This window comes from Lepus europaeus, chromosome 8, assembly GCF_033115175.1.
Source record: "Lepus europaeus isolate LE1 chromosome 8, mLepTim1.pri, whole genome shotgun sequence".
NCBI lineage: Eukaryota > Metazoa > Chordata > Mammalia > Lagomorpha > Leporidae > Lepus > Lepus europaeus.
This window is the reverse complement of record NC_084834.1, coordinates 67,138,079-67,149,237: the sequence shown is the minus strand read 5'-3', so window position 1 is coordinate 67,149,237 and position 11,159 is coordinate 67,138,079.

Here is an 11,159-nt window from a genome sequence, read left to right as displayed (position 1 = left end):
AATGCCGAACACCCAAGCCACAGGCAACTATGTAAACATAATAAGCAGTAAACTATGGCATATTCAGGGAAGCAAAGGAAGACTAGGGTTCTTAGTGGTAAAATGGGGATGGTTACCTACATTGTTTCCTTTTTTTTAAATTATTATTTTTTTTAAATTTGACAGAGTTGTAGATAGTGAGAGAGAGAGACAGAGACAGAGACAGAGAGAAAGGTCTTCCTTCCGTTGGTTCACTCCCCAAATGGCGCTATGGCTGGCGCTGTGCTGATCCAAAGCCAGGAGCCAGGTGCTTCCTCCTGGTCTCCCATGCGGGTACAGGGGCCCAAGCACTTGGGCCATCCTCCACTGCCTTCCCGGGCCACAGCAGAGAGCTGGACTGGAAGAGGAGCAACCGGGACTAGAACCGGTGCCTATATGGGGTGCTGGCGCCGCAGGCAGAGAATTAACCAAGTGAGCCACAGCACCGGCCCTACATTGTTTTCTTCCTTCCTTCCTTCCTTCCTTCCTTCCTTCCTTCCTTCCTTCCTTTCTTTTTTAAGATTTAATTTATTTATTTGAAAGACAGAGTTACAGAGAGAAGTAGAGAGAAAGGTCTTCCTTCTGTTGGTTCACTCCCCAGATAGCCGCAACGGCCGGAGCTGTGCCAATCTGAAGCCAGGAGCTTCTTCCGGGTCTCCCATGTGGATGCAGGGGCCCAAGGACTTGGGCCATCTTCTACTGCTTTCCCAAACTATAGCAGAAAGCTGGATCGGAAGAGGGGCAACCAAGACTAGAACCCGAGCCCATATAGGATGCCGGCACTTCAAACCAGGGCTTTAACCTGCTGTGCCATAGCGCCAGCCTGCCTACATTATTTTCAAACAACTGTCCTTGGATACAAGGATCATTGCTAAAGTTGGCTGTCCAGTCTTTGAACAGGTGTCCTCACAGATATGTCTTCTGTGTAAGGTTGTGGTGACCTCTGTGTAAGGCTTTTGTCCTGCCAGAGTCTCTTTGTGATTGTTCTGATCACACAGATGTGTGCGCCTGACAGCCCCTCCTTCGTGACCTCCCAGCTTTGTTTATTTCTGTTAGGGGTTGACACAAGCGACTCTGTTTTCATCTCAACAACTTTTACAACATAAACTTCATGGCTTAAAATAACAATTTTTTTTTACCTCTCACTCTCTGGAGTCTCGAAGCCTGAAATCAAGGTAGCAGCTGAGTTGGTTCCTTCTAGAGACTCTGCTCATTTCTATTCACTAGCTTCCAGCGGTTGCCACCAATGTGCGGCATCCCTTGGCTCGTCGAAATGTCACATCCATCTCTCACATCACCGGCTTTTCTGTATCTCTGTGTCTTCTGCCTTTCTCTGTCTTATAAGATCACTCTCATTGGATTTAGGGCCCACCTTGCTTTAGTATTGTCTTATCTTGATCCTTACCTTAATGACAACTGCAAAGAGCTTTATTCCAAATAAGGTCAAAATCTGAGATTCCAGGGGACATGAATATTTTGGAGGGAACACTTTTTTTTAAAAGATTTATTTATTTGGAAGGCAGAGTTACAGAGAGGCAGGCAGAGAGAGAGAGAGAGAGAGAGAGAGAGAGAGAGATCCTCCATCTGCAGGTTCACTTCCCAAATGGCAGCAATGGCCAGAGTCAGGCTGATCTGAAGCCAGGAGCCAGGAACCTCTTCCAGGTCTCCTACATGTGTGTAGGGGTCCAAGGACTTGGGCCATCTTCTGTTGCTTTCCCAGGCCATAGCAGAGAGCTGGATTGGAAGTAGAACAACCAAGTCTCAAACTGGTGCCCATGTGGGATGCTGGCACTGCAGGCGGCAGCTTTACCCTCTATGCCACAGCACCAGACCCAGAAGGGACAATTTTCAACCACTGCTCTGGCCATAGTTCCCCAGCAGCCTTCCTTCTAGATTGTTATCTGCTTACCCATTATTCTGTTATCATCCCAAATTACAGATGAGGAGCTGGCACACACAGGTGCCAAGTTGTCTGCCCAAGATCTCTCAGCTCTTGTAAAGTCAGAATCTGGACACACATCTTTAACCACCATACTTGTCTCCCCTGCTGTCTCTCCCTAGCCTGACTGTCCATTTTAAGCCAAAAAGAGTCCACTTAACTTTAGACCATTGAAGAGGATGACTCCAATGAACACAGTCCGACTGCTTTCCCGCTTTATCATTTCTACTTTTTCTCAGGATATTTGGATACTTGTAAAGCGTTTTCCTCTTTTAATTTACATGGGAATGAAAAATGTCTCTTTTACCGTGACCTACTTTCTACATCTGATTCTGATTCTGGACCTGTGATATCTACAAAGTAGGCATATTGGAGGCTACAAAAATTTTGCTAGAGAGTAAGGTATTTATAACATACATGACAGATGATTAATGTCCTAAATATGTGGAAAGAATATGTAAACAGATAAGAAATTTTTACTGGAGCTGGTGCTGTGGCATAGAAGTTTAAGTCTCTACCTGCGGTCTCAGCATCTCATATGGGCACTGGTTTAAGTCTCAGCGGCTCCACTTCCAATCCAGCTCTGTACTAATGTGTCTGGGAAAACAGTTGAAGATTGCCCAAGTACTTGGGCGGGCACCTGCATCCATTGTGGCCATTTGGGAAGTGAACCAGAGGATGGAAGATCTCTCACTGTCTCTTTCTCTCTCTCCCCTTCTCTCTGTATCTCTGCCTTTCAAATAAATAAATCCTAAAAAAATTTTTACCTTCTAAGTAGATGATTGAGAAAAGTTCCAAATAGACTCCCATATGAGACTTGATAAAGAATTTCTTGATAAAGAAAATACTTATTGACAGAAATCATAACAGCTATCAGTTATTGAGTGTCTGCTATAAGTGTTTGACTTTATATGCATTATCTCATTTAATCTTTAAATAAATTGTTTTATTTGTTTATTTTCATTTTGTTTAAAAGGCAGATAGACAGGCAGAGATCTTCCATCCATTGGCTCATTCCTTAAATGCCTGTAACAGCTGAGACTGGGCCAGGCTAAAGCCAGGAGCTGGAACTCAGTCTGAGTCTTCCATAGGTACTTGAGCCATAACCTACTGATTCCAGGATGCACATTAGCAGGAAACTGGAATTGGTGGCATAGGAGATGAGACTTGAACCAGGTGAATTGATATGGGAGGCAGGAGTCCAAAGTGTCATCTTAACCACTGGGCCAAATGCCTGCCCCTCATTTAATCTCTGTAACAACTCCATGAGATAGGGAAAGTGAGCTTGAAAAGTGTGAGGACTTTGCCCCATTTATTAAATAGCCATTTTAAGTATCTAATCTCTGTCTGTTGGACTCCAAAGGCTGGTCTCCCCGCTATAACCCTGTATAGGAGATAGCCACTAGGCATTCAGCACCAGGTGGCACCGGGATGGTTTATTCATTACAACAACACCTTCGCACATGTAAAAGATAGCAGTGCATGTATTTATGATACATGCTACACTCAGTCTATAATAAGCATATAGTTTTAGGAACCCCTTGCAACAAATTCAAAATCCCTGGGTCCATGGACCAGTTTTTAAATTCCTGATTTGAGAGCAGGTGTTGTGGTGCAGTGGGTAAAGCCTCCACTTGGGATGCCTACATCCCGTATCAGAGTACATAGGTTCTGTCTCTGTTACCAATCCAGCTTCCTGCTAATATGTACCCTGAGAGGCAGCAGGTGATGGTTCAGGTATGTAGGTCCCTGCCACCCGTATTGTAGATCCAGATGGATAAAACTCCTGACTGCATTGTTAGCAGTGTAATCAACACGGGGTCAGCCTTAATTAAGCACTCACAGTGTGTAGGACATTATTGATCCTGACACATGGATAGATAGCACCTGATTTCTATTTCCTAAGAGATTAGAACTCTGCAATGCCAGCATCCCATTTGGGTGCCAGTTCAAATCCTGGCTGCTATACTTCTGATCCAGCTCCCTACTAATGTGCCTGGGAAAGCAGCAGAAGATGGATCAAGTGTTTGGGCCCTTGCAGCAACATGGGAGACCCAGAAGAAGCTCCTGGCTTCAGCCTGGTCCAGCCCTGGTTGTTGTGGCCATTTGGGGAGTGAACCAGTGGATGGAAAATCTCCCCCCCACCAATAATTCTGCCTTTCAAATGAAGAAATAAATCTTAAAAAAAAAAGAAGGAACAAAGAAAGAAAAAGAAAATGGAGAGAATCATTTCACTTAGCTTAAAGTGCTTGAGAGACCTGGGCAGGGTATGGAGAAACACCAAACAGTTGTGTGTCTAAACAGAAAGTAACTGAAGTAACTGTCCAGCATTCACAGGTCAGTGGGGCCAGCTCACCTTGTGCTTCTTTCTGAAGAATGGTTTTGAAGCTAGTGAAAATTCACAGACTAGTGTACAGCGTACCCTAAGGAACACATTGCTTGACTCTGTTTGGGTTGTGTGTTCACCTCGAGAACAATAACTCAGGGCAGGGGTTGGGCTACTGAGATTGCCCCAGTTGGGTCAAATGCCCGCCCCGTCCCTTTGGATCTAGAAAGAAGGGGAGGGAAGACTGCCCTGTGATTGACAGGGTTTACGTGTGATAAAGCAATTCTCCTAATTTCCCTAAGTGAAATAGTGAGTTCCAAATGAGGCAAGACCTGCAAATGCCCCCACTGATATAGCAAGAAATGAGTGTAGCCTCTGATTTCTCATTTTTTTCCTATTGATGTTGTAAACTAAATTCTTTATGTCACCGGTTTACTTTGTCTTCAGATCTTTTCTCTGGCTTTGAAAAGCTTTTCATTCAATGGCACTTTCTTTTTTTGAGCCTATGTTGCCTCTCTTGCTGACACCTAATCTCCTACGCATACTTATTTCGAATAATCCCATCTTCTTTTTCTCCATGCTGACTGAAACTTCAATTTTCAAAATTCAAAATGATTAGAAAATGCCATCAAATACATGGTGCCTCATAAATCATTCGACTTGCAAGGGCCGTCTCTTCCAAAGCTTATTCTAAAGACATGTAAGTAAATACAGAGTTCTCCAGGTCGTCTGTTTGGGTAGACTCAAGGCTGGAAGTTGCATTGACTGAGAATAATCTGCTCCTGTGAGAGCCAATCACACCTTAAGCACATGAAGCAGAGACAGGCAGGCTGCCGTGGCCAGTTTGTGCAAGTCCTCTTCCTCCTTCCTCCCTTGCCTGCTAAGAATCAAAACACTCAAGCTGCAGGAGACCTCACTGACCACATTGCCCAATATCCACATTTTGCAATGAGTAAACCGAGGCTTGGAAAGGCCAAGGGTTTTGCCCAATGTGATGGTTAATTTCATGCATCAGTTGGGCCATGGGGTGTCCAGATATAGTCAAACATTATTATAAGACGTGTCTGGGAAGTCATTTAACTGGAGAGCTGACAGAAAGCAGATGGCCCTCCTTGCTATGAGGGGGCATTGCATAATCCATGGAGGGGCTAAATAAAACAAAGAATTTGAATTCACTGTGAGCGTACTTGAGTTGGGACATTGATTTTTCTCCTGCCCTCAGTGTTCCTGGTGCTCAAGACTTCAGAGTCAGCTGGACTCTCCACTGCCAGCTCTCTAGCTCTTGGGCCTTTGAAGTAGAACACCAGCCATCGTAGATTTGCTGCTTGCACATTGGAGTTTGTGGGATTTCTCAGCCTCCATAATCATGTGAGCCAATATCATACAATGCCTCACTTTGTGTTTCCTGTTGGTTCTCTTTCTCTGGAGAACACCACCTAATACATTAGGATGACCCAGTGAATTAGTGTCAGGGATGGAAAAGAACTCAGGCTTCTGACATCAGGCCTAGTAGTTTTTCCACAGTACCACCCTGTTCTCTTTTGAGATGCCCTTCATCTAAGAGGCAGCTGAAATGACTTTTGAAAGTGGTGGTCTGCATGTCTTTGAGCCTACTTGGTCTCCCTCCCCTCCCGTTCCCTCTTTCCTCCCTTCTTTCCTCCCGTCCTCCCTCCCTTCCTCTCTTCCTTCCTTCCTTCCTCCCTCCCTCCCTTCCCTCCCTCCCTCCCTTCCTTCCTTCCTTCCTTCCTTCCTTCCTTCCTTCCTTCCTTCCTTCCTTCCTCTTTCCTCTTTTTCTTCCTCCCTCCCTCCCTGTCCCCTTTCTTCTCCAATTCTTTTTATATCTTGTTACAAATAAAGCATAAAATCCAACAAAAAGATAAACAAAATACGGTATGATAGTTAGAATAGGTAAGAAAAGAAAAAAGTAAGCATGCTATGGTTTGTTTTGGATATGAGTTTTAGTGTCACTCAAAGACCCATGTATTAAAGGCTTGGACCCAGTGTGGTACCATTATGAGAAGACAGAGATTTGATCCATTTATGATATTTAGGAAGTGGATCTAGTGGAGGTCTTTAGGTCTACAGGGCCATGCCCTTAAAAAGTAGTTCTCATGAGATACTTGGTTATATAAGCCTGAGTTGGGCCCAGTTGCTCTCTCTCTGCTTCCAGGCTTGTCATGTGGTCCTTCCTCTCTATGCACCCCAACATCCACCACCCTCATGACATACTGAAGTAGTGGGGCTGCCCAATCTTAGACTGTGAACCTCCAAAACTGTGAGCCAAAACGTTCCTTCATAAGTAGATTCTCTGAGGCATTTGGTATAGTAACAAAAAGCTGACTAATACAAAAAGCAAGATGATAAGGAGGACATTGAGGTTAGAAATGTGTATTATGTAAAAATAAACATTTTCTGGATGGAAAGTCACAGATTTGCCTCTAAGTGTTCTAACCGTGGAGACATGATTCATAGGATTCTTTACAATAGACCAATTACTCAAGCTGACCCGATTATTCTTAGTACTGTGAGCAAATGGAAATATTCTTCAGCAGTTCCATAGAATAAAAATATTTGGGGAATTTTCTTTTCTTTAGGTTATCTAGCCTAGCACAGACTAAAAAGATAGTCTTTAGGAATTTAACTGGAATTCACTGTTCTAAGTCCATACTACAAGGTGTTAAGCCTTTCATGATAGTCAGTTGGCTGCTTGTCTGAAGGCCCAGTCATGGTCTACTGGTTGCCATGATGTCTCTGACAGGTACAGGCTGATCATGATGGGAAAAGGTGGCTACTGGGGCCTTCACCTTTCTGGAAGCCTCCTCTGTAGTTTGGACCCAAGCATATCAGTGACATAGTTGAGGAGGGTCCAGGTATTCCTTTTGTAATGTAAATCTTAAATTTTTTTTTAAAGGGGAATTTTTTTCATTTTTAAATTTTTAGTTGTTGTCAGTTTGCTGGAAAGCCAGAGAAAGACAGTCTCACACACACACACACACAAATGAGGTAGCTCTTCCATCTGCTGGCTTACTTCCCCAGTGCCTTCAATGGCCAGAGCTGGGCCAGACCAAAGCCAATAGCCTGGAACTCAAACTGGGCCTCCCACCTGGGTGGGACACTAGCACTGAGCCGTCATCTGCTCCCTCCCAGGATGTGCATTAGCAGGAAGCTGGGTAGGAAGAGGAGTCAGGACTCAACCCAGGCACTCTAGTATAGGGTACAGGCATTCTAAGTGGCCTCTAAACCACAGGGCTGAATGCTTACCCTACCCCAAGGAAGTTTTCATTATTAGATATTTCCCATGCATCTTTTTTTTTTCTATTAACACAGATAATGAAGAGTAAATGCAATTTCCTAACAGCTAGTTCATTAGTGCAAATACACATATGTATAGAAATATCTTATTAACAACTTAAAAGTAACTCACAGGGGCTGGCACTGTGGCGCAGTGGGTCAATGTCCTGGCCTGAAGCACTGGCATCCCATATGGGCACCGTTTCTAGTCCCAGCTGCTCCTCTTCGCATCTAGCTCTCTGCTATAGCCTGGGAAGGTAGTAGAGGATGGCCCTGTACCCACGTAGGAGAGCAGGATGAAGCTCCTGGCTTCTGGCTTCAGATTGACCCAGCTGCAACCCTTGCAGTCATTTGGGAAGTGAACCAGTGAATGGAAGACTTTATCTATCATCTATCTATCTATCTACCTACCTACCTATCTATTTATCTATGTATCTATCTCTATCTCTGCCTCTTTATGACTCTACCTTTCAAATAGGTAAATTTTAAAAAATATTAAACATAAATTTTATTGTACATATTTGAGATTTAGAACATGATATTGTAGGATACATTTAGATAGCAAAATGGTTACAGAGTAAAGCAGAGTTGTCCTTTGTGTGTGACAAAAGCAGCTAAAATCTAACTTACTTACTAAAAATCTCTGGCACAACTTTGTTGGCTTTAATCATGTTGTACATTAGATCTGTAAACATATTCAAACTACTATGTTGTGGGGTCGGCACTGTGGTGCAGCAGGTAAAGCCACCACCTGCAGCGCTGGCATCCTCTTTGGTCAGGGTCCAAATCCTGTCTGCTCCTCTTCTGATCCAGCTCCTTGCTAATGCACCTGGGAAATCAGCGGAGGATGGCCCAAGTGCTTAGGCCCCTACACTCATATGGAGGATCTGGGTGAAGCTCCTAGCTCCTGGCTTCAGCCTGGCCCAGTCCTGGCTGTTGCAGCCATTTGGGGAGTGAACGAGTGGATGGAAGATATCTCTCTCTCTGTCTCTCTGTCTCTCTGTCTCTCTCTCTCTTTCTCAACTTTGCCTTTCAAATAAATAAAATAAACCTCTAAAAAAAAAGTTGGCTTCTGGCCCATTGTCTAACTTATCTCCCACCTCTCTGCCTCTCAAATGAGGCCCAAGGAAAACTGACATTCCTAAGCATGGACCAAAGTTCTTGTTGGATTTGAAATCAAATACTGATTCTACTTGTTCTCATTCTGTGTGACCCCTAGCTTCTGTTATTCCTCCATAATCATGATTTCTGCATCCATGGAGTTAACTACCAATTCATCCATGAATTGAAACTGTCAGGCAAAAGAAAATTGTATATGTACAAAACATGTACATTCTTATTTCTCTTGTCATTACTCTAAACAACACAGTATAACTATTTACATAGTATTTATGCTGTATTAGGTATTAAAAGTAATTCAGAGGTAATTTACAGTGTACAGTAGGGTATATGTAGGCTATAGGCAAATACCATGCCATTTTATATACCAGACTTTGGTATCCTCAAATTTTGGTATCTTCAGGTGGTTTTCGAATGAATCCCCCATGGATAACAATGGGTGGCTGTAAATACAAGGAAATATTATTCAGCTTAAATTGAGAAAGAGAGAAAGAGATTCTGGCATTCATAGCATGAACATGTAAAACACTAAACTAAGCCAGACCTAGAAAGGAAAGCAGTACCTGATCTCACTAATATGTGTCATGGTAAAAAATGGAGAGCTCGAATACACAGAGGCAGAAAATGGAACAGTGGGTGAGACAGGTGGAAGGGGAGGAGAAAATAGGGAGATGTAAGCCAAAGGACATGGCATGGCAGGTTTGTTTTTTTTTAAGATTTATTTATTTTTTAAAATTTAAGAATATTGCTCGAAGGAATATCTTAATCCTTGGCTTACAGTTCTTGTGTTTACCTTTCTGGAGCACTGTATTGTCTCAAGAGTTTTGAACACCCTCCAGCAGCCACTCCCACACCAAGTGATTGCCATGAGGAAACCGGCACCAGTGACAACTGCTGAGGCTACACGACTCTGAACTCCAGCACAGCTATTGCAAATAGTTAATGTGGTATAAATGGGTAGCAGGGGTTATAATAAATCGTCTGCCCACTAACTGTACTCTAAGTTCTTTATAGATATTATCTTACTAGGAGCTCAAGAAATGTTTGTGGAATGAATAGTGGATTTTAGAAAATAGAAGGATTTTTTTTAAAAGATTTTATTTATTTATTTGAGAAGTAGAGTTACAGACAGTGAGAGAAAGAGACAGAGAGAAAGGTCTTCCTTCCATTGGTTCACTCCCCAAATGGCTGCAATGGCCCGAGCTGCGCCAATCCGAAGCCAGGAGCCAGGAACTTCTTCCAGGTCTCCCACGCGGGTGCAAGGGCCCAAGGGCTTGGGCCATCTTCTACTGCTTTCCCAGGCCATAGCAGAGAGATGGGTTGGAAGAGGAGCAGACGGGACTGGAACCGGATCCCATATGGGATGCTGGTGCTGCAGGCAGAGGATTAATCCACTGTGCCACAGAGCCAGCCCCCAGTAGAAGGGTATTTTTAGACGGAATGGGGAAGACTGTGTTGAGGGGTAGATTTGAATGAGTCACTGAGAACTGGTAAAAGTTTAATGCAGATGAGGGAGAAGAAGAGCGTTGTAGCCTGAAGAACACTTTGTGAGAAGAACTGAGTTCAAGATTGTTGATAATAAACCTGGATTCAGTTTGTGGCTGAGCCTCTTTCTAACCCTGGGACCTCTGGAATTCCTTAGCTCCTTTGCTTGTGTCCTCAACTGTAAAACAGAATAGGCAAAATCTTTTCATTATATTGTATATAGGCTTAGGATGGTCCAACCACAACGTCCCAAATGTGCATTAAATATTTTTCTTAGGTCTCCAATGAGGTTTTGTAGCCCTATCTTGTTTATGAAACACTTGAGTGGATGGTAAACACATGGGCTGGGGAAGCACACCACTTTGAGCAGCTAGAAAGCATGCAATGATAGTAGTCATTATGGCACAGCATAGCAATTGTCTGGTAGGATGGTTTGAAGGAAGTTATGGTGGGGTAGAAACAGGGCAAGACAATGATAGCTGGTTAGGTAAAGGGCTCTTTCTGCCCTTAGGGAGTTATGGCTCAATCCTTCAGATCAATATAAAGAAGATAAAATACTTTGAGGTGCCAGGGCTGGATAACCAACCAGTGAAGCAAGCAGGTGTCTAGTAAATGCTCCCCTGTGGACCCAGACACACTTTGCTTGTATTTTCACTAAGTTGAAATGGTCCATATCCCTCAAAGAAGTTTGCTTTTCCCATTTTTTTCCCTTGAAATACATTGCCATTACGAGTCTACTTTTTGCTTTCTTTTATTATTATTATTATTTTTTTTTTTTTTGACAGGCAGAGTGGACAGTGAGAGAGAGAGACAGGTCTTCCTTTGCCGATGGTCCACCCTCCAATGGCCGCCACGGCCGGCGCGCTGTGGCTGGCGCACCGCGCTAATCCAAAGCCAGGAGCCGGTGCAGGGCCCAAGCAATTGGGCCATCCTCCACTGCACTCCCGGGCCACAGCAGAGAGCTGGCCTGGAAGAGGAGCA